The sequence below is a fragment of the Henckelia pumila genome, chromosome 4, assembly GCF_033568475.1.
Source record: "Henckelia pumila isolate YLH828 chromosome 4, ASM3356847v2, whole genome shotgun sequence".
NCBI lineage: Eukaryota > Viridiplantae > Streptophyta > Magnoliopsida > Lamiales > Gesneriaceae > Henckelia > Henckelia pumila.
Genome location: NC_133123.1, coordinates 187,563,620 through 187,581,056, shown reverse-complemented (window position 1 = coordinate 187,581,056; position 17,437 = coordinate 187,563,620). Strand labels below are relative to the sequence as shown.

The window sequence follows — 17,437 nt, the reverse complement described above, 5'->3', positions numbered from 1 at the left end:
ACTGTTGGGTGCGATCATAACAGCACTAATGCACCGCATCCCTTCAGAACTCCGAAGTTAAGCGTACTTGGGCGAGAGCAGTACTAGGATGGGTGACCCCCTGGGAAGTCCTCGTGTTGCACCCCTTTTTCAATAATTTATTTTTTTCTTACTCGTACTTCTAATTCTTCCGATTCCTCTCCGTCCTATTTCCGACTCTTTCAGTCCAATCCGCGGATAGAAAAGATGCAATAGACTGAATCATACGATGTGAACGTGCGATCTGGGTGACGCGGGCCGCTTCGGTGGGTCCCAGCGCGACATACGGGAAAAATGCCCCAAAAGACCATCTCCATTTTGGAATTTGAGCGTCTCCGTCTCTTTAACCTAGATACGCACTATAGGTATCGAGTAGAGCTTTGCGTGAGCAGGCTGAAGCTCCAGTAACTCTCAGCCGATCGAAAGTTATGTCCGTTTGAAACTGCAGCTCCTGTTCCTCCGATCCGCAATTCGAGAGACAAAAAAATAAAGAATTCATTCACTATTGGGTGCGATCATACATGCACTAATGCACCGGATCCCATCAGAACTCCGAAGATATGCGTGCTTGGGCAAGAGCAGTACTAGGATGGGTGACCCCCTGGGAAGTCCTCGTGTTGCACCCCTTTTTTAATTAGTTTCTTTTTTTCTTACTCGTACATCTTGTTCTTCCGATTCCTCTCCGTCCTATTTCCGACTCTTTCAGTCCAATCCACGGATAGAAAAGATTCAATAGACTGAATCACCCGACGTGAACGTGCGATCTGGGTGACGCGGGCCACTTCGTTGGGTCCCAGCACGTCCTACGAGAAAAATGCCCCCAAAGACCATCTTCGGGTTTGAATTTGAGCTTCTCCGTCTCTTAGACCAAAATACGCGCTGTAGGTATCGAGAAGAGCTTCGCGTGAGCAGGCTGAAGCTCCCCTAACTCTCAGCAGATCGAAAGTTATGTCCGTTTGAAACTGCAGCTCCTGTTCCTCCGATCCGCAATTCGAGAGACAAAAAAATAAAGAATTCATTCACTGTTGGGTGCGATCATACCAGTACTAATGCACCGGATCCCATCAAAACTCCGAAGTTAAGCGTGCTTGGGCGAGAGCAGTACTAGGATGGGTGACCCCCTATGAAGTCCTCGTGTTGCACTCCTTTTTCATTAATTTCTTTTTTTCTTACTCGTACTTCTTATTTTTCCGATTCCCCGCCGTCCTATTACCGACTCTTTCAGTCCAATCCGCGGATAGAAAAGATGCAATAGACTTAATCACATGACGTGAACGTGCGATCTGGGTGACGCAGGCCGCTTCAGTGGGTCCCAGCGCGCCCAACGGGAAAAACGCCCCAAAAGACCATCTCCGGGTTGTAATTTGAGCGTCTCCGTCTCTTAGACTGAGATACTTGGTATAGGTATCAAGAGGAGCTTCGTGTGAACAGGCTGAAGCTTCCGTAACTCTTAGCCGATCGAAAGTTATGTCCGTTTGAAACTGCAGCTCCTGTTCCTCCGATCCGCAATTCGAGAGACAAAACAATGAAAATTCATTCACTGTTGGGTGTAATCATAACAGCACTAATGCACCGCATCCCATCAGAACTCCGAAGTTAAGCGTGCTTGGGCGAGAGCAGTACTAGGATGGGTGACCCCCTAGGAAGTCCTCGTGTTGCACCCCTTTTTCATTAATTTCTTTTTTTCTTACTCGTACTTCTTATTTTTCCGATTCCTCGCCGTCCTATTTCCGACTTTTTCAGTCCAATCCGCGGATAGAAAAGGTGCAATAGACTTAATCACACGACGTGAACGTGCGATCTGGGTGACGCAGGATGCTTCAGTGGGTCCCAGCGCACCCTACGAGAAAAACGCCCCGAAAGACCATCTCAGGGTTGTAATTTGAGCGTCTCCGTCTCTTAGACCGAGATACTTGGTGTAGGTATCGAGAGGAGCTTCGTGTGAACAGGCTGAAGCTCCCGTACCTCTTAGCCGATCGAAAGTTATGTCCGTTTGAAACTGCAGCTCCTGTTCCTCCGATCCGCAATTCGAGAGACAAAACAATAAAAATTCATTCACTGTTGGGTGCGATCATAACAGCACTAATGCACCGCATCCCTTCAGAACTCCGAAGTTAAGCGTACTTGGGCGAGAGCAGTACTAGGATGGGTGACCCCCTGGGAAGTCCTCGTGTTGCACCCCTTTTTCAATAATTTCTTTTTTTCTTACTCGTACTTCTAATTCTTCCGATTCCTCTCCGTCCTATTTCCGACTCTTTCAGTCCAATCCGCGGATAGAAAAGATGCAATAGACTGAATCATACGATGTGAACGTGCGATCTGGGTGACGCGGGCCGCTTCGGTGGGTCCCAGCGCGACATATGGGAAAAATGCCCCAAAAGACCATCTCCATTTTGGAATTTGAGCGTCTCCGTCTCTTTAACCTAGATACGCACTATAGGTATCGAGTAGAGCTTTGCGTGAGCAGGCTGAAGCTCCAGTAACTCTCAGCCGATCGAAAGTTATGTCCGTTTGAAACTGCAGCTCCTGTTCCTCCGATCCGCAATTCGAGAGACAAAAAAATAAAGAATTCATTCACTATTGGGTGCGATCATACACGCACTAATGCACCGGATCCCATCAGAACTCCGAAGATATGCGTGCTTGGGCAAGAGCAGTACTAGGATGGGTGACCCCCTGGGAAGTCCTCGTGTTGCACCCCTTTTTTAATTAGTTTCTTTTTTTCTTACTCGTACATCTTGTTCTTCCGATTCCTCTCCGTCCTATTTCCGACTCTTTCAGTCCAATCCACGGATAGAAAAGATTCAATAGACTGAATCACCCGACGTGAACGTGCGATCTGGGTGACGCGGGCCACTTCGTTGGGTCCCAGCACGTCCTACGAGAAAAATGCCCCCAAAGACCATCTTCGGGTTTGAATTTGAGCTTCTCCGTCTCTTAGACCAAAATACGCGCTGTAGGTATCGAGAAGAGCTTCGCGTGAGCAGGCTGAAGCTCCCCTAACTCTCAGCAAATCGAAAGTTATGTCCGTTTGAAACTGCAGCTCCTGTTCCTCCGATCCGCAATTCGAGAGACAAAAAAATAAAGAATTCATTCACTGTTGGGTGCGATCATACCAGTACTAATGCACCGGATCCCATCAAAACTCCGAAGTTAAGCGTGCTTGGGCGAGAGCAGTAGTAGGATGGGTGACCCCCTGGGAAGTCCTCGTGTTGCACTCCTTTTTCATTAATTTCTTTTTTTCTTACTCGTACTTCTTATTTTTCCGATTCCCCGCCGTCCTATTACCGACTCTTTCAGTCCAATCCGCGGATAGAAAAGATGCAATAGACTTAATCACATGACGTGAACATGCGATCTGGGTGACGCAGGCCGCTTCAGTGGGTCCCAGCGTGCCCTACGGGAAAAACGCCCCGAAAGACCATCTCCGGGTTGTAATTTGAGCGTCTCTGTCTCTTATACCGAGATACTTGCTGTAGGTATAAAGAGGAGCTTCGTGTGAACAGGCTGAAGATCCCGTAACTCTTAGCCGATCGAAATTTATTTCCGTTTGAAACTGCAGCTCCTGTTCCTCCGATCCGCAATTCGAGAGACAAAAAAATAAAGAATTCATTCACTGTTTGGTGCGATCATACCAGCACTAATGCACCGGATCCCATCAGAACTCCGAAGTTAAGCGTGCTTGGGCGAGAGCAGTACTAGGATGGGTGACCCCCCGGGAAGTCCTCGTGTTGCACCCCTTTTTCATTAATTTCTTTTTTTCTTACTCGTACTTCTTGTTTTTTCGATTCCTCGCCGTCCTATTACCGACTCATTCAGTCCAATCCGCGGATAGAAAAGATGCAATAGACTTAATCACACGACGTGAACGTGTGATCTGGGTGACGCAGGATGCTTCAGTGGGTCCCAACGCATCCTACGGGAAAAATGCCCCGAAAGACCATCTTCGAGTTGTAATTTGAGCGTCTCCGTCTCTTAGACCGAGATACTTGCTGTAGGTATCGAGAGGAGCTTCGTGTGAACAGGCTGAAGCTCCCGTAACTCTTAGCCGATCGAAAGTTATGTCCGTTTGAAACTGCAGCTCCTGTTCCTCCGATCCGCAATTCGAGAGACAAAACAATAAAAATTCATTCACTATTGGGTGCGATCATACCAGCACTAAGGCACTGGATCCCATCAGAACTCCGAAGTCAAGCGTGCTTGGGCAAGAGCAGTACTAGGATGGGTGACCCCCTGGGAAGTCCTCGTGTTGCATCCCTTTTTTAATTAGTTTTTTTTTCTTACTCGTACATCTTGTTTTCCGATTCCTCTCCGTCCTATTTCCGACTCTTTCAGTCCAATCCACGGATAGAAAAGTTGCAATAGACTGAATCACACGACGTGAACGTGCGATCTGGGTGACGCGGGCCACTTCGGTGGGTCTCAGCACGTCCTACGAGAAAAATACCCCTAAAGACCATCTTCGGGTTTGAATTTGAGCTTCTCCGTCTCTTAGACTGAGATACGCGCTGTAGGTATCGAGAAGAGCTTCGCGTGAGCAGGCTGAAGCTCCCGTAACTCTCAGCAGATCGAAAGTTATGTCCGTTTGAAACTGTAGCTCCTGTTCCTCCGATCCGCAATTCGAGAGACAAAAAAATAAAGAATTCATTCACTGTTGGGTGCGATCATACCAGTACTAATGCACCGGATCCCATCAGAACTCCGAAGTTAAGCGTGCTTGGGCGTGAGCAGTACTAGGATGGGTGACCCTCTGTGAAGTCCTCGTGTTGCACCCTTTTTTCATTAATATCTTTTTTTCTTACTCGTACTTCTTATTTTTCCGATTCCTCGCCGTCCTATTATCGACTTTTTCAGTCCAATCCACGGATAGAAAAAATGCAATAGACTTAATCACACGACGTGAACGTGCGATCTGGGTGACGCAGGCCGCTTCAGTGGATCCCAGCACGCCCTGCGGAAAAAACGCCCCGAAAGACCATATCCGGGTTGTAATTTGAGCATCTCCGTCTCTTAGACCGAGATACTTGCTGTAGGTATCAAGAGGAGCTTCGTGTGAACAGGCTGAAGCTCCCGTAACTTTTAGCCAATCGAAAGTTATGACGTTTGAAACTGCAGCTCCTGTTCCTCTGATCCGCAATTCGAGAGACAAAAAAATAAAGAAATTCATTCATTGTTGGGTGCGATCATACCATCACTAATGCACCGGATCCCATCAGAACTCCGAAGTTAAGCGTGCTTGGGCGAGAGCAGTATTAGGATGGGTGACCCCCTGGGAAGTCCTCGTGTTGCACCCCTATTTCATTAATTTCTTTTTTTCTTACTCGTACTTCTTGTTTTTCCGATTCCTCGCCGTCCTATTTCCGGCTTTTTCAGTCCAATCCGCGGATAGAACAGATGCAATAGACTTAATCACACGACGTGAACGTGCGATCTGCGTGACGCAGGACGCTTCAGTGGGTCCCAGCGCGCCCAACGGGAAAAACGCTCCGAAGACCATCTCCGGGTTGTAATTTGAGCGTCTCCGTCTCTTAGACCGAGATACTTGGTATAGGTATCAAGAGGAGCTTCGTGTGAACAGGCTGAAGCTCCCGTAACTCTTAGCCGATCGAAAGTTATGTCCGTTTGAAACTGCAGCTCCTGTTCCTCCGATCCGCAATTCGAGAGACAAAACAATAAAAATTCATTCACTGTTGGGTGTAATCATAACAGCACTAATGTTCCGCATCCCATCAGAACTCCGAAGTTAAGCGTGCTTGGGCGAGAGCAGTACTAGGATGGGTGACCCCCTAGGAAGTCCTCGTGTTGCACCCCTTTTTCATTAATTTCTTTTTTTCTTACTCGTACTTCTTGTTTTTCCGATTGCTCGCCGTCCTATTTTCGACTTTTTCAGTCCAATCCGCGGATAGAAAAGGTGCAATAGACTTAATCACACGACGTGAACGTGCGATCTGGGTGACGCAGGATGCTTCAGTGGGTCCCAGCGCGCCCTACGGGAAAAATGCCCCGAAAGACCATCTCAGGGTTGTAATTTGAGTGTCTCCGTCTCTTAGACCGAGATACTTGGTGTAGGTATCGAGAGGAGCTTCGTGTGAACAGGCTGAAGCTCCCGTACCTCTTAGCCGATCGAAAGTTATGTCCGTTTGAAACTGCAGCTCCTGTTCCTCCGATCCGCAATTCGAGAGACAAAACAATAAAAATTCATTCACTGTTGGGTGCGATCATAACAGCACTAATGCACCGCATCCCTTCAGAACTCCGAAGTTAAGCGTACTTGGGCGAGAGCAGTACTAGGATGGGTGACCCCCTGGGAAGTCCTCGTGTTGCACCCCTTTTTCATTAATTTCTTTTTTTCATACTCGTACTTCTAATTCTTCCGATTCCTCTCCGTCCTATTTCCGACTCTTTCAGTCCAATCCGCGGATAGAAAAGATGCAATAGACTGAATCATACGATGTGAACGTGCGATCTGGGTGACGCGGGCCGCTTCGGTGGGTCCCAGCGCGACATACGGGAAAAATGCCCCGAAAGACCATCTTTATTTTGGAATTTGAGCGTCTCCGTCTCTTTAACCTAGATACGCACTATAGGTATCAAGTGGAGCTTTGCGTGAGCAGGCTGAAGCTCCAGTAACTCTCAGCCGATCGAAAGTTATGTCCGTTTGAAACTGCAGCTCCTGTTCCTCCGATCCGCAATTCGAGAGACAAAAAATAAAGAATTCATTCACTATTGGGTGCGATCATACCAGCACTAATGCACCGGATCCCATCAAAACTCCGAAGTTATGCGTGCTTGGGCAAGAGCAGTACTAGGATGGGTGACCCCCTGGGAAGTCCTCGTGTTGCACCCCTTTTTTAATTAGTTTCTTTTTTTCTTACTCGTACATCTTGTTCTTCCGATTCCTCTCCGTCCTATTTCCGACTCTTTCAGTCCAATCCACAGATAGAAAAGATGCAATAGACTGAATCACACGACGTGAACGTGCGATCTGGGTGACGCTGGCCACTTCGGTGGGTCCCAGCACGTCCTACGAGAAAAATGCACCCAAAAACCTTCTTCGGGTTTGAATTTGAGCTTCTCCGTCTCTTAGACCGAGATACGGGCTGTAGGTATCGAGAAGAGCTTCGCGTGAGCAGGCTGAAGCTCCCGTAACTCTCAGCAGATCGAAAGTTATGTCCATTTGAAACTGCAGCTCCTGTTCCTCCGATCCGCAATTCGAGAGTCAAAAAAATAAAGAATTCATTCATTTTTTGGTGCGATCTTACCAGTACTAATGCACCGGATCCCATCAGAATTCCGAAGTTAAGCGTGCTTGGGCGAGAGCAGTACTAGGATGGGTGACCCCCTGGGAAGTCCTCGTGTTGCACTCCTTTTTCATTAATTTCTTTTTTTCTTACTCGTACTTCTTATTTTTCCGATTCCCCGCCGTCCTATTACCGACTCTTTCAGTCCAATCCGCGGATAGAAAAGATGCAATAGACTTAATCACATGACGTGAACGTGCAATCTGGGTGACGCAGGCCGCTTCAGAGGGTCCCAGCGCGCCCTACGGGAAAAACTCCCCGAAAGACCATCTCCGGGTTGTAATTTGAGCGTCTCCGTCTCTTATACCGAGATACTTGCTGTAGGTATAAACAGGAGCTTCGTGTGAACAGGCTGAAGCTCCCGTAATTCTTAGCCGATCGAAAGTTATGTCCGTTTGAAACTGCAGCTCCTGTTCCTCCGATCCGCAATTCGAGAGACAAAACAATAAAAATTCATTCACTATTTGGTGCGATCATACCAGTACTAATGCACCGGATCCCATTAGAACTCCGAAGTTAAGCGTGCTTGGGCGAGAGCAGTACTAGGATGGGTGACCCCCTGGGAAGTCCTCGTGTTGCACCCCTTTTTCATTAATTTATTTTTTTTTTACTCGTACTTCTTGTTTTTCCGATTCTCGCCGTCCTATTTCCGACTCTTTCAGTCCAATCCGCGGATAGAAAAGATGCAATAGACTTAATCACACGACGTGAACGTGCGATCTGGGTGACGCAGGACGCTTCAGTGGGTCCCAATGCATCCTACGGGAAAAATGCCCCGAAAGACCATCTTCGAGTTGTAATTTGAGCGTCTCCGTCTCTTAGACCGAGATACTTGCTGTAGGTATCGAGAGGAGCTTCGTGTGAACAGGCTGAAGCTCCCGTAACTCTTAGCCGATCGAAAGTTATGTCCGTTTGAAACTGCAGCTCCTGTTCCTCCGATCCGCAATTCGAGAGACAAAACAATAAAAATTCATTCACTATTTGGTGCGATCATACCAGCACTAATGCACCGGATCCCATTAGAACTCCGAAGTTAAGCGTGCTTGGGCGAGGGCAGTACTAGGATGGGTGACCCCCTGGGAAGTCCTCGTGTTGCACCCCTTTTTCACTAATTTCTTTTTTTTTTACTCGTACTTCTTGTTTTTCCGATTCCTCGCCGTCCTATTTCCGACTCTTTCAGTCCAATCCGCGGATAGAAAAGATGCAATAGACTTAATCACACGACGTGAACGTGCGATCTGGGTGACGCAGGACGCTTCAGTGGGTCCCAACGCATCCTACGGGAAAAATGCCCCGAAATACCATCTTCGAGTTGTAATTTGAGCGTCTCCGTCTCTTAGACCGAGATACTTGCTGTAGGTATCGAGAGGAGCTTCGTGTGAACAGGCTGAAGCTCCCGTAACTCTTAGCCGATCGAAAGTTATGTCCGTTTGAAACTGCAGCTCCTGTTCCTCCGATCCGCAATTCGAGAGACAAAACAATAAAAATTCATTCACTATTGGGTGCGATCATACCAGAACTAAGGCACCGGATCCCATCAGAACTCTGAAGTTATGCGTGCTTGGGCAAGAGCAGTACTAGGATGAGTGACCCCCTGGGAAGTCCTCGTGTTGCACCCCTTTTTTAATTAGTTTCTTTTTTTCTTACTCGTACATCTTGTTTTCCGATTCCTCTCCGTCCTATTTCCGACTCTTTCAGTCCAATCCACGGATAGAAAAGATGCAATAGACTGAATCACACGACGTGAACGTGCGATCTGGGTGACGCGGGCCACATCGGTGGGTCTCAGCACGTCCTACGAGAAAAATACCCCTAAAGACCATCTTCGGGTTTGAATTTGAGCTTCTTCGTCTCTTAGACCGAGATACGTGCTGTAGGTATCGAGAAGAGCTTCGCGTGAGCAGGCTGAAGCTCCCGTAACTCTCAGCAGATCGAAAGTTATGTCCGTTTGAAACTGTAGCTCCTGTTCCTCCGATCCGCAATTCGAGAGACAAAAAAATAAAGAATTCATTCACTGTTGGGTGCGATCATACCAGTACTAATGCACCGTATCCCATCAGAACTCCGAAGTTAAGCGTGCTTGGGCGTGAGCAGTACTAGGATGGGTGACCCTCTGGGAAGTCCTCGTGTTGGACCCCTTTTTGTTTAATATCTTTTTTTCTTACTCGTACTTCGTATTTTTCCGATTCCTCGCCGTCCTATTACCGACTATTTCAGTCCAATCCGCGGATAGAAAAGATTCAATAGACATAATCACACGACGTGAACGTGCGATCTGGGTGATGCAGGCCGCTTCAGTGGATCCCAGCACGCCCTACGGGAAAAACGCCCCGAAAGACCATCTCCGGGTTGTAATTTGAGAATCTCCATCTCTTAGACCGAGATACTTGCTGTAGGTATCAAGAGGAGCTTCGTGTGAACAGGCTGAAGCTCCCGTAACTTTTAGCCAATCGAAATTTATGTCCGTTTGAAACTGCAGCTCCTGTTCCTCCGATCCGCAATTCGAGAGACAAAAAAATAAAGAAATTCATTCATTATTGGGTGCGATCATACCATCACTAATGCACCGGATCCCATCAGAACTCCGAAGTTAAGCATGCTTGGGCGAGAGCAGTATTAGGATGGGTGACCCCCTGGGAAGTCCTCGTGTTGCACCCCTATTTCATTAATTTCTTTTTTTCTTACTCGTACTTCTTGTTTTTCCGATTTCTCGCCGTCCTATTTCCGGCTTTTTCAGTCCGATCCGCTGATAGAACAGATGCAATAGACTTAATCACACGACGTGAACGTGCGATCTGGGTGATGCAGGACGCTTCAGTGGGTCCCAGCGCGCCCAACGGGAAAAACGCCCCGAAAGACCATCTCCGGGTTGTAATTTGAGCGTCTCCGTCTCTTAGACCGAGATACTTGGTATAGGTATCAAGAGGAGCTTCGTGTGAACAGGCTGAAGCTTCCGTAACTCTTAGCCGATCGAAAGTTATGTCCGTTTGAAACTGCAGCTCCTGTTCCTCCGATCCGCAATTCGAGAGACAAAACAATAAAAATTCATTCACTGTTGGGTGTAATCATAACAGCACTAATGCACCGCATCCCATCAGAACTCCGAAGTTAAGCGTGTTTGGGCGAGAGCAGTACTAGGATGGGTGACCCCCTAGGAAGTCCTCGTGTTGCACCCCTTTTTCATTAATTTCTTTTTTTCTTACTCGTACTTCTTGTTTTTCCGATTCCTCGCCGTCCTATTTCCGACTTTTTCAGTCCAATCCGCGGATAGAAAAGGTGCAATAGACTTAATCACACGACGTGAACGTGCGATCTGGGTGACGCAGGATGCTTCAGTGGGTCCCAGCGCGCCCTACGAGAAAAACGCCCCGAAAGACCATCTCAGGGTTGTAATTTGAGCGTCTCCGTCTCTTAGACCGAGATACTTGGTGTAGGTATCGAGAGGAGCTTCGTGTGAACAGGCTGAAGCTCCCGTACCTCTTAGCCGATCGAAAGTTATGTCCGTTTGAAACTGCAGCTCCTGTTCCTCCGATCCTCAATTCGAGAGACAATACAATAAAAATTCATTCACTGTTGGGTGCGATCATAACAGCACTAATGCACCGCATCCCTTCAGAACTCCGAAGTTAAGCGTACTTGGGCGAGAGCAGTACTAGGATGGGTGACCCCCTGGGAAGTCCTCGTGTTGCACCCCTTTTTCAATAATTTCTTTTTTTCTTACTCGTACTTCTAATTCTTCCGATTCCTCTCCGTCCTATTTCCGACTCTTTCAGTCCAATCCGCGGATAAAAAAGATGCAATAGACTGAATCATACGATGTGAACGTGCGATCTGGGTGACGCGGGCCGCTTCGGTGGGTCCCAGCGCGACATACGGGAAAAATGCCCCAAAAGACCATCTCCATTTTGGAATTTGAGCATCTCCGTCTCTTTAACCTAGATACGCACTATAGGTATCGAGTGGAGCTTTGCGTGAGCAGGCTGAAGCTCCAGTAACTCTCAGCCGATCGAAAGTTATGTCCGTTTGAAACTGCAGCTCCTGTTCCTCCGATCCGCAATTCGAGAGACAAAAAAATAAAGAATTCATTCACTATTGGGTGCGATCATACCAGCACTAATGCACCGGATCCCATCAGAACTCCGAAGATATGCGTGCTTGGGCAAGAGCAGTACTAGGATGGGTGACCCCCTGGGAAGTCCTCGTGTTGCACCCCTTTTTTAATTAGTTTCTTTTTTTCTTACTCGTACATCTTGTTCTTCCGATTCCTCTCCGTCCTATTTCCGACTCTTTCAGTCCAATCCACGGATAGAAAAGATTCAATAGATTGAATCACACGACGTGAACGTGCGATCTGGGTGACGCGGGCCACTTCGGTGGGTCCCAGCACGTCCTACGAGAATAATGCCCCCAAAGACCATCTTCGGGTTTGAATTTGAGCTTCTCCGTCTCTTAGACCAAAATAAGCGCTGTAGGTATCGAGAAGAGCTTCGCGTGAGCAGGCTGAAGCTCCCCTAACTCTCAGCAGATCGAAAGTTATGTCCGTTTGAAACTGCAGCTCCTGTTCCTCCGATCCGCAATTCGAGAGACAAAAAAATAAAGAATTCATTCACTGTTGGGTGCGATCATACCAGTACTAATGCACCGGATCCCATCAAAACTCCGAAGTTAAGCGTGCTTGGGCGAGAGCAGTACTAGGATGGGTGACCCCCTGGGGAAGTCCTCGTGTTGCACTCCTTTTTCATTAATTTCTTTTTTTTCTTACTCGTACTTCTTATTTTTCCGATTCCCCGCCGTCCTACTACCGACTCTTTCAGTCCAATCCGCGGATAGAAAAGATGCAATAGACTTAATCACATGACGTGAACGTGCGATCTGGGTGACGCAGGCCGCTTCAGTGGGTCCCAGCGCGCCCTACGGGAAAAACGCCCCGAAAGACCATCTCCGGGTTGTAATTTGAGCGTCTCCGTCTCTTATACCGAGATACTTGCTGTAGGTATAAAGAGGAGCTTCGTGTGAACAGACTGAAGCTCCCGTAACTCTTAGCCAATCGAAATTTATTTCCGTTTGAAACTGCAGCTCCTGTTCCTCCGATCCGCAATTCGAGAGACAAAAAAATAAAGAATTCATTCACTGTTTGGTGCGATCATACCAGCACTAATGCACCGGATCCCATCAGAACTCCAAAGTTAAGCGTGCTTGGGCGAGAGCAGTACTAGGATGGGTGACCCCCCGGGAAGTCCTCGTGTTGCACCCCTTTTTCATTAATTTCTTTTTTTCTTACTCGTACTTCTTGTTTTTTCGATTCCTCGCCGTTCTATTACCGACTCTTTCAGTCCAATCCGCGGATAGAAAAGATGCAATAGACTTAATCACACGACGAGAACGTGCGATCTGGGTGACGCAGGCCGCTTCAGTGAGTCCCAGCGCGCCATACGGGAAAAACGCCCCGAAAGACCATATCCGGGTTGTAATTTGAGCGTCTCCGTCTCTTAGACCGAGATACTTGCTGTAGGTATCGAGAGGAGCTTCGTGTGAACAGGCTGAAGCTCCCGTAACTCTTAGCCGATCGAAATTTATGTCCGTTTGAAACTGCAGCTCCTGTTCCTTTGATCCGCAATTCGAGAGACAAAACAATAAAAATTCATTCACTATTTGGTGCGATCATACCAGCACTAATGCACCGGATCCCAATAAAACTCCGAAGTTAAGCGTGCTTGGGCGAGAGCAGTACTAGGATGGGTGACCCCCTGGGAAGTCCTCGTGTTGCACCCCTTTTTCATTAATTTCTTTTTTTTTTTACTCGTACTTCTTGTTTTTCCGATTCCTCGCCGTCCTATTTCCGACTCTTTCAGTCCAATCCGCGGATAGAAAAGATGCAATAGACTTAATCACACGACGTGAACGTGCGATCTGGGTGACGCAGGACGCTTCAGTGGGTCCCAACGCATCCTACGGGAAAAATGCCCCGAAAGACCATCTTCGAGTTGTAATTTGAGCGTCTCCGTCTCTTAGACCGAGATACTTGCTGTAGGTATCGAGAGGAGCTTCGTGTGAACAGGCTGAAGCTTCCGTAACTCTTAGCCGATCGAAAGTTATGTCCGTTTGAAACTGCAGCTCCTGTTCCTCCGATCCGCAATTCGAGAGACAAAACAATAAAAATTCATTCACTATTGGGTGCGATCATACCAGCACTAAGACACTGGATCCCATCAGAACTCCGAAGTTAAGCGTGCTCGGGCAAGAGCAGTACTAGGATGGGTGACCCCCTGGGAAGTCCTCGTGTTGCACCCCTTTTTTAATTAGTTTCTTTTTTTCTTACTCGTACATCTTGTTTTCCGATTCCTCTCCGTCCTATTTCCGACTCTTTCAGTCCAATCCACGGATAGAAAAGTTGCAATAGACTGAATCACACGACGTGAACGTGCGATCTGGGTGACGCGGGCCACTTCGGTGGGTCTCAGCACGTCCTACGAGAAAAATACCCCTAAAGACCATCTTCGGGATTGAATTTGAGCTTCTCCGTCTCTTAGACCGAGATACGCGCTGTAGGTATCGAGAAGAGCTTCGCGTGAGCAGGCTGAAGCTCCCGTAACTCTCAGCAGATCGAAAGTTATGTCCGTTTGAAACTGTAGCTCCTGTTCCCCCGATCCGCAAATCGAGAGACAAAAAAATAAAGAATTCATTCACTGTTGGGTGCGATCATACCAGTACTAATGCACCGGATCCCATCAGAACTCCGAAGTTAAGCGTGCTTGGGCGTGAGCAGTACTAGGATGGGTGACCCTCTGTGAAGTCTTCGTGTTGCACCCCTTTTTCATTAATATCTTTTTTTCTTACTCGTACTTCTTATTTTTCCGATTCCTCGCCGTCCTATTACCGAATTTTTCAGTCCAATCCGCGGATAGAAAAAATGCAATAGACTTAATCACACGACGTGAACGTGCGATCTGGGTGACGCAGGCCGCTTCAGTGGATCCCAGCACGCCCTACGGGAAAAACGCCCCGAAAGTCCATCTCCGGGTTGTAATTTGAGCATCTCCGTCTCTTAGACCGAGATACTTGCTGTAGGTATCAAGAGGAGCTTCGTGTGAACAGGCTGAAGCTCCCGTAACTTTTAGCCAATCGAAAGTTATGACGTTTGAAACTGCAGCTCCTGTTCCTCTGATCCGCAATTCGAGAGACAAAAAAATAAAGAAATTCATTCATTGTTGGGTGCGATCATACCATCACTAATGCACCGGATCCCATCAGAACTCCGAAGTTAAGCGTGCTTGGGCGAGAGCAGTATTAGGATGGGTGACCCCTTGGGAAGTCCTCGTGTTGCACCCCTATTTCATTAATTTTTTTTTTCTTACTCGTACTTCTTGTTTTTCCGATTCCTCGCCGTCCTATTTTCGGCTTTTTCAGTCCAATCCGCGGATAGAACAGATGCAATAGACTTAATCACACGACGTGAACGTGCGATCTGCGTGACGCAGGACGCTTCAGTGGGTCCCAGCGCGCCCAACGGGAAAAACGCTCCGAAGACCATCTCCGGGTTGTAATTTGAGCGTCTCCGTCTCTTAGACCGAGATACTTGGTATAGGTATCAAGAGGAGCTTCGTGTGAACAGGCTGAAGCTCCCGTAACTCTTAGCCGATCGAAAGTTATGTCCGTTTGAAACTGCAGCTCCTGTTCCTCCGATCCGCAATTCGAGAGACAAAACAATAAAAATTCATTCACTGTTGGGTGTAATCATAACAGCACTAATGCACCGCATCCCATCAGAACTCCGAAGTTAAGCGTGCTTGGGCGAGAGCAGTACTAGGATGGGTGACCCCCTAGGAAGTCCTCGTGTTGCACCTCTTTTTCATTAATTTCTTTTTTTCTTACTCGTACTTCTTGTTTTTCCGATTGCTCGCCGTCCTATTTCCGACTTTTTCAGTCCAATCCGCGGATAGAAAAGGTGCAATAGACTTAATCACACGACGTGAACGTGCAATCTGGGTGACGTAGGATGCTTCAGTGGGTCCCAGCGCGCCCTACGGGAAAAATGCCCCGAAAGACCATCTCAGGGTTGTAATTTGAGTGTCTCCGTCTCTTAGACCGAGATACTTGGTGTAGGTATCGAGAGGAGCTTCGTGTGAACAGGCTGAAACTCCCGTACCTCTTAGCCGATCGAAAGTTATGTCCGTTTGAAACTGCAGCTCCTGTTCCTCCGATCCGCAATTCGAGAGACAAAACAATAAAAATTCATTCACTGTTGGGTGCGATCATAACAGCACTAATGCACCGCATCCCTTCAGAACTCCGAAGTTAAGCGTACTTGGGCGAGAGCAGTACTAGGATGGGTGACCCCCTGGGAAGTCCTCGTGTTGCACCCCTTTTTCATTAATTTCTTTTTTTCATACTCGTACTTCTAATTCTTCCGATTCCTCTCCGTCCTATTTCCGACTCTTTCAGTCCAATCCGCGGATAGAAAAGATGCAATAGACTGAATCATACGATGTGAACGTGCGATCTGGGTGACGCGGGCCGCTTCGATGGGTCCCAGCGCGACATACGGGAAAAATGCCCCGAAAGACCATCTTTATTTTGGAATTTGAGCGTCTCCGTCTCTTTAACCTAGATACGCACTATAGGTATCGAGTGGAGCTTTGCGTGAGCAGGCTGAAGCTCCAGTAACTCTCAGCCGATCGAAAGTTATGTCCGTTTGAAACTGCAGCTCCTGTTCCTCCGATCTGCAATTCGAGAGACAAAAAATAAAGAATTCATTCACTATTGGGTGCGATCATACCAGCAATAATGAACCGGATCCCATCAAAACTCCGAAGTTATGCGTGCTTGGGCAAGAGCAGTACTAGGATGGGTGACCCCCTGGGAAGTCCTCGTGTTGCACCCCTTTTTTAATTAGTTTCTTTTTTTCTTACTCGTACATCTTGTTCTTCCGATTCCTCTCCGTCCTATTTCCGACTCTTTCAGTCCAATCCACAGATAGAAAAGATGCAATAGACTGAATCACACGACGTGAACGTGCGATCTGGGTGACGCGGGCCACTTCGGTGGGTTCCAGCACGTCCTACGAGAAAAATGCCCCCAAAGACCATCTTCGGGTTTGAATTTGAGCTTCTCCATCTCTTAGACCGAAATACGCGCTGTAGGTATCGAGAAGAGCTTCGCGTGAGCAGGCTGAAGCTCCTATAACTCTCAGCAGATCGAAAGTTATGTCCGTTTGAAACTGCAGCTCCTGTTCCTCCGATCCGCAATTCGAGAGACAAAACAATAAAAATTCATTCACTGTTGGGTGCGATCATAACAGCACTAATGCACCGCATCCCTTCAGAACTCCGAAGTTAAGCGTACTTGGGCGAGAGCAGTACTAGGATGGGTGACCCCCTGGGAAGTCCTCGTGTTGCACCCCTTTTTCATTAATTTCCTTTTTTTTTACTCGTACTTCTAATTCTTTCCGATTCCTCTCCATCCTATTTCCTACTCTTTCAATCCAATCCGCGGATAGAAAAGATGCAATAGACGGAATCATACGATGTGAACGTGCGATCTGGGTGACGCGGGCCGCTTCGGTAGGTCCCAGCGCGACGTACGGGAAAAATGCCCCGAAAGACCATCTTCGTTTTGGAATTTGAGCGTCTCCATCTCTTTAACGTAGATACGCACTATAGGTATCGAGTGGAGCTTCGCGTGAGCAGGCTGAAGCTCCAGTAACTCTCAGCCGATCGAAAGTTATGTCCGTTTGAAACTGCAGCTCCTGTTCCTTTGATCCGCAATTTGAGAGACAAAAAAATAAAGAATTCATTCACTATTGGGTGCGATCATACCTGTACTAATGCTCCGGATCCCATCAGAACTCCGAAGTTATGCGTGCTTGGGCAAGAGCAGTACTAGGATGGGTGACCCCCTGGGAAGTCCTCGTGTTGCACCCCTTTTTTAATTAGTTTCTTTTTTTCTTACTCGTACATCTTGTTCTTCCGATTCCTCTCCGTCCTATTTCCGACTCTTTTAGTCCAATCCACGGATTGAAAAGATGCAATAGACTGAATCACACGACGTGAACATGCGATCTGGGTGACGCGGGCCACTTCGGTGGGTCCCAGCACGTCCTACGAGAAAAATGCACCCAA

The 17,437-nt window shown here is 47.6% G+C and overlaps 34 non-coding genes across 34 annotated transcripts; all 34 read left to right on the top strand.

The window, feature by feature from the left end:
- Positions 1-6: 6 nt before the first annotated feature.
- On the top strand, positions 7-125 carry LOC140868730 (5S ribosomal RNA). The gene has a single exon (XR_012146133.1). It is a non-coding gene; the product is annotated as a 5S ribosomal RNA (ribosomal RNA).
- Positions 126-525: 400 nt separating this feature from the next.
- LOC140868602 (5S ribosomal RNA) lies at positions 526-644 on the top strand. The gene has a single exon (XR_012146011.1). It is a non-coding gene; the product is annotated as a 5S ribosomal RNA (ribosomal RNA).
- A 401-nt stretch (positions 645-1,045) lies between these two features.
- LOC140867887 (5S ribosomal RNA) lies at positions 1,046-1,164 on the top strand. The gene has a single exon (XR_012145327.1). It is a non-coding gene; the product is annotated as a 5S ribosomal RNA (ribosomal RNA).
- Positions 1,165-1,563: 399 nt separating this feature from the next.
- Positions 1,564-1,682, top strand: LOC140868457 (5S ribosomal RNA). The gene has a single exon (XR_012145874.1). It is a non-coding gene; the product is annotated as a 5S ribosomal RNA (ribosomal RNA).
- Positions 1,683-2,081: 399 nt separating this feature from the next.
- On the top strand, positions 2,082-2,200 carry LOC140868729 (5S ribosomal RNA). The gene has a single exon (XR_012146132.1). It is a non-coding gene; the product is annotated as a 5S ribosomal RNA (ribosomal RNA).
- A 400-nt stretch (positions 2,201-2,600) lies between these two features.
- LOC140868693 (5S ribosomal RNA) lies at positions 2,601-2,719 on the top strand. Its single transcript, XR_012146098.1, has one exon. It is a non-coding gene; the product is annotated as a 5S ribosomal RNA (ribosomal RNA).
- Positions 2,720-3,120: 401 nt separating this feature from the next.
- Positions 3,121-3,239, top strand: LOC140870407 (5S ribosomal RNA). The gene has a single exon (XR_012147370.1). It is a non-coding gene; the product is annotated as a 5S ribosomal RNA (ribosomal RNA).
- Positions 3,240-3,639: 400 nt separating this feature from the next.
- Positions 3,640-3,758, top strand: LOC140870494 (5S ribosomal RNA). The gene has a single exon (XR_012147453.1). It is a non-coding gene; the product is annotated as a 5S ribosomal RNA (ribosomal RNA).
- Positions 3,759-4,157: 399 nt separating this feature from the next.
- On the top strand, positions 4,158-4,276 carry LOC140870416 (5S ribosomal RNA). Its single transcript, XR_012147379.1, has one exon. It is a non-coding gene; the product is annotated as a 5S ribosomal RNA (ribosomal RNA).
- A 398-nt stretch (positions 4,277-4,674) lies between these two features.
- Positions 4,675-4,793, top strand: LOC140868680 (5S ribosomal RNA). The gene has a single exon (XR_012146086.1). It is a non-coding gene; the product is annotated as a 5S ribosomal RNA (ribosomal RNA).
- Positions 4,794-5,193: 400 nt separating this feature from the next.
- LOC140869983 (5S ribosomal RNA) lies at positions 5,194-5,312 on the top strand. Its single transcript, XR_012146970.1, has one exon. It is a non-coding gene; the product is annotated as a 5S ribosomal RNA (ribosomal RNA).
- Positions 5,313-5,710: 398 nt separating this feature from the next.
- On the top strand, positions 5,711-5,829 carry LOC140868904 (5S ribosomal RNA). The gene has a single exon (XR_012146303.1). It is a non-coding gene; the product is annotated as a 5S ribosomal RNA (ribosomal RNA).
- A 399-nt stretch (positions 5,830-6,228) lies between these two features.
- Positions 6,229-6,347, top strand: LOC140868727 (5S ribosomal RNA). The gene has a single exon (XR_012146130.1). It is a non-coding gene; the product is annotated as a 5S ribosomal RNA (ribosomal RNA).
- A 399-nt stretch (positions 6,348-6,746) lies between these two features.
- On the top strand, positions 6,747-6,865 carry LOC140868028 (5S ribosomal RNA). The gene has a single exon (XR_012145465.1). It is a non-coding gene; the product is annotated as a 5S ribosomal RNA (ribosomal RNA).
- Positions 6,866-7,266: 401 nt separating this feature from the next.
- On the top strand, positions 7,267-7,385 carry LOC140870477 (5S ribosomal RNA). The gene has a single exon (XR_012147436.1). It is a non-coding gene; the product is annotated as a 5S ribosomal RNA (ribosomal RNA).
- Positions 7,386-7,784: 399 nt separating this feature from the next.
- On the top strand, positions 7,785-7,903 carry LOC140868273 (5S ribosomal RNA). The gene has a single exon (XR_012145698.1). It is a non-coding gene; the product is annotated as a 5S ribosomal RNA (ribosomal RNA).
- Positions 7,904-8,301: 398 nt separating this feature from the next.
- LOC140869825 (5S ribosomal RNA) lies at positions 8,302-8,420 on the top strand. The gene has a single exon (XR_012146818.1). It is a non-coding gene; the product is annotated as a 5S ribosomal RNA (ribosomal RNA).
- Positions 8,421-8,819: 399 nt separating this feature from the next.
- LOC140868958 (5S ribosomal RNA) lies at positions 8,820-8,938 on the top strand. The gene has a single exon (XR_012146354.1). It is a non-coding gene; the product is annotated as a 5S ribosomal RNA (ribosomal RNA).
- A 400-nt stretch (positions 8,939-9,338) lies between these two features.
- On the top strand, positions 9,339-9,457 carry LOC140868445 (5S ribosomal RNA). The gene has a single exon (XR_012145863.1). It is a non-coding gene; the product is annotated as a 5S ribosomal RNA (ribosomal RNA).
- A 401-nt stretch (positions 9,458-9,858) lies between these two features.
- Positions 9,859-9,977, top strand: LOC140867881 (5S ribosomal RNA). The gene has a single exon (XR_012145320.1). It is a non-coding gene; the product is annotated as a 5S ribosomal RNA (ribosomal RNA).
- A 399-nt stretch (positions 9,978-10,376) lies between these two features.
- On the top strand, positions 10,377-10,495 carry LOC140868787 (5S ribosomal RNA). Its single transcript, XR_012146188.1, has one exon. It is a non-coding gene; the product is annotated as a 5S ribosomal RNA (ribosomal RNA).
- Positions 10,496-10,894: 399 nt separating this feature from the next.
- LOC140868726 (5S ribosomal RNA) lies at positions 10,895-11,013 on the top strand. The gene has a single exon (XR_012146129.1). It is a non-coding gene; the product is annotated as a 5S ribosomal RNA (ribosomal RNA).
- Positions 11,014-11,413: 400 nt separating this feature from the next.
- On the top strand, positions 11,414-11,532 carry LOC140870492 (5S ribosomal RNA). Its single transcript, XR_012147451.1, has one exon. It is a non-coding gene; the product is annotated as a 5S ribosomal RNA (ribosomal RNA).
- A 401-nt stretch (positions 11,533-11,933) lies between these two features.
- LOC140868007 (5S ribosomal RNA) lies at positions 11,934-12,053 on the top strand. The gene has a single exon (XR_012145445.1). It is a non-coding gene; the product is annotated as a 5S ribosomal RNA (ribosomal RNA).
- A 401-nt stretch (positions 12,054-12,454) lies between these two features.
- Positions 12,455-12,573, top strand: LOC140868980 (5S ribosomal RNA). Its single transcript, XR_012146375.1, has one exon. It is a non-coding gene; the product is annotated as a 5S ribosomal RNA (ribosomal RNA).
- A 399-nt stretch (positions 12,574-12,972) lies between these two features.
- Positions 12,973-13,091, top strand: LOC140867892 (5S ribosomal RNA). The gene has a single exon (XR_012145332.1). It is a non-coding gene; the product is annotated as a 5S ribosomal RNA (ribosomal RNA).
- Positions 13,092-13,491: 400 nt separating this feature from the next.
- On the top strand, positions 13,492-13,610 carry LOC140869833 (5S ribosomal RNA). The gene has a single exon (XR_012146826.1). It is a non-coding gene; the product is annotated as a 5S ribosomal RNA (ribosomal RNA).
- A 400-nt stretch (positions 13,611-14,010) lies between these two features.
- Positions 14,011-14,129, top strand: LOC140870148 (5S ribosomal RNA). The gene has a single exon (XR_012147125.1). It is a non-coding gene; the product is annotated as a 5S ribosomal RNA (ribosomal RNA).
- A 400-nt stretch (positions 14,130-14,529) lies between these two features.
- Positions 14,530-14,648, top strand: LOC140870299 (5S ribosomal RNA). The gene has a single exon (XR_012147266.1). It is a non-coding gene; the product is annotated as a 5S ribosomal RNA (ribosomal RNA).
- Positions 14,649-15,045: 397 nt separating this feature from the next.
- On the top strand, positions 15,046-15,164 carry LOC140868696 (5S ribosomal RNA). The gene has a single exon (XR_012146101.1). It is a non-coding gene; the product is annotated as a 5S ribosomal RNA (ribosomal RNA).
- A 399-nt stretch (positions 15,165-15,563) lies between these two features.
- Positions 15,564-15,682, top strand: LOC140868725 (5S ribosomal RNA). The gene has a single exon (XR_012146128.1). It is a non-coding gene; the product is annotated as a 5S ribosomal RNA (ribosomal RNA).
- Positions 15,683-16,081: 399 nt separating this feature from the next.
- Positions 16,082-16,200, top strand: LOC140868983 (5S ribosomal RNA). The gene has a single exon (XR_012146378.1). It is a non-coding gene; the product is annotated as a 5S ribosomal RNA (ribosomal RNA).
- A 400-nt stretch (positions 16,201-16,600) lies between these two features.
- Positions 16,601-16,719, top strand: LOC140868724 (5S ribosomal RNA). Its single transcript, XR_012146127.1, has one exon. It is a non-coding gene; the product is annotated as a 5S ribosomal RNA (ribosomal RNA).
- Positions 16,720-17,120: 401 nt separating this feature from the next.
- Positions 17,121-17,239, top strand: LOC140867980 (5S ribosomal RNA). The gene has a single exon (XR_012145417.1). It is a non-coding gene; the product is annotated as a 5S ribosomal RNA (ribosomal RNA).
- The last annotated feature ends 198 nt before the right edge of the window (positions 17,240-17,437 follow it).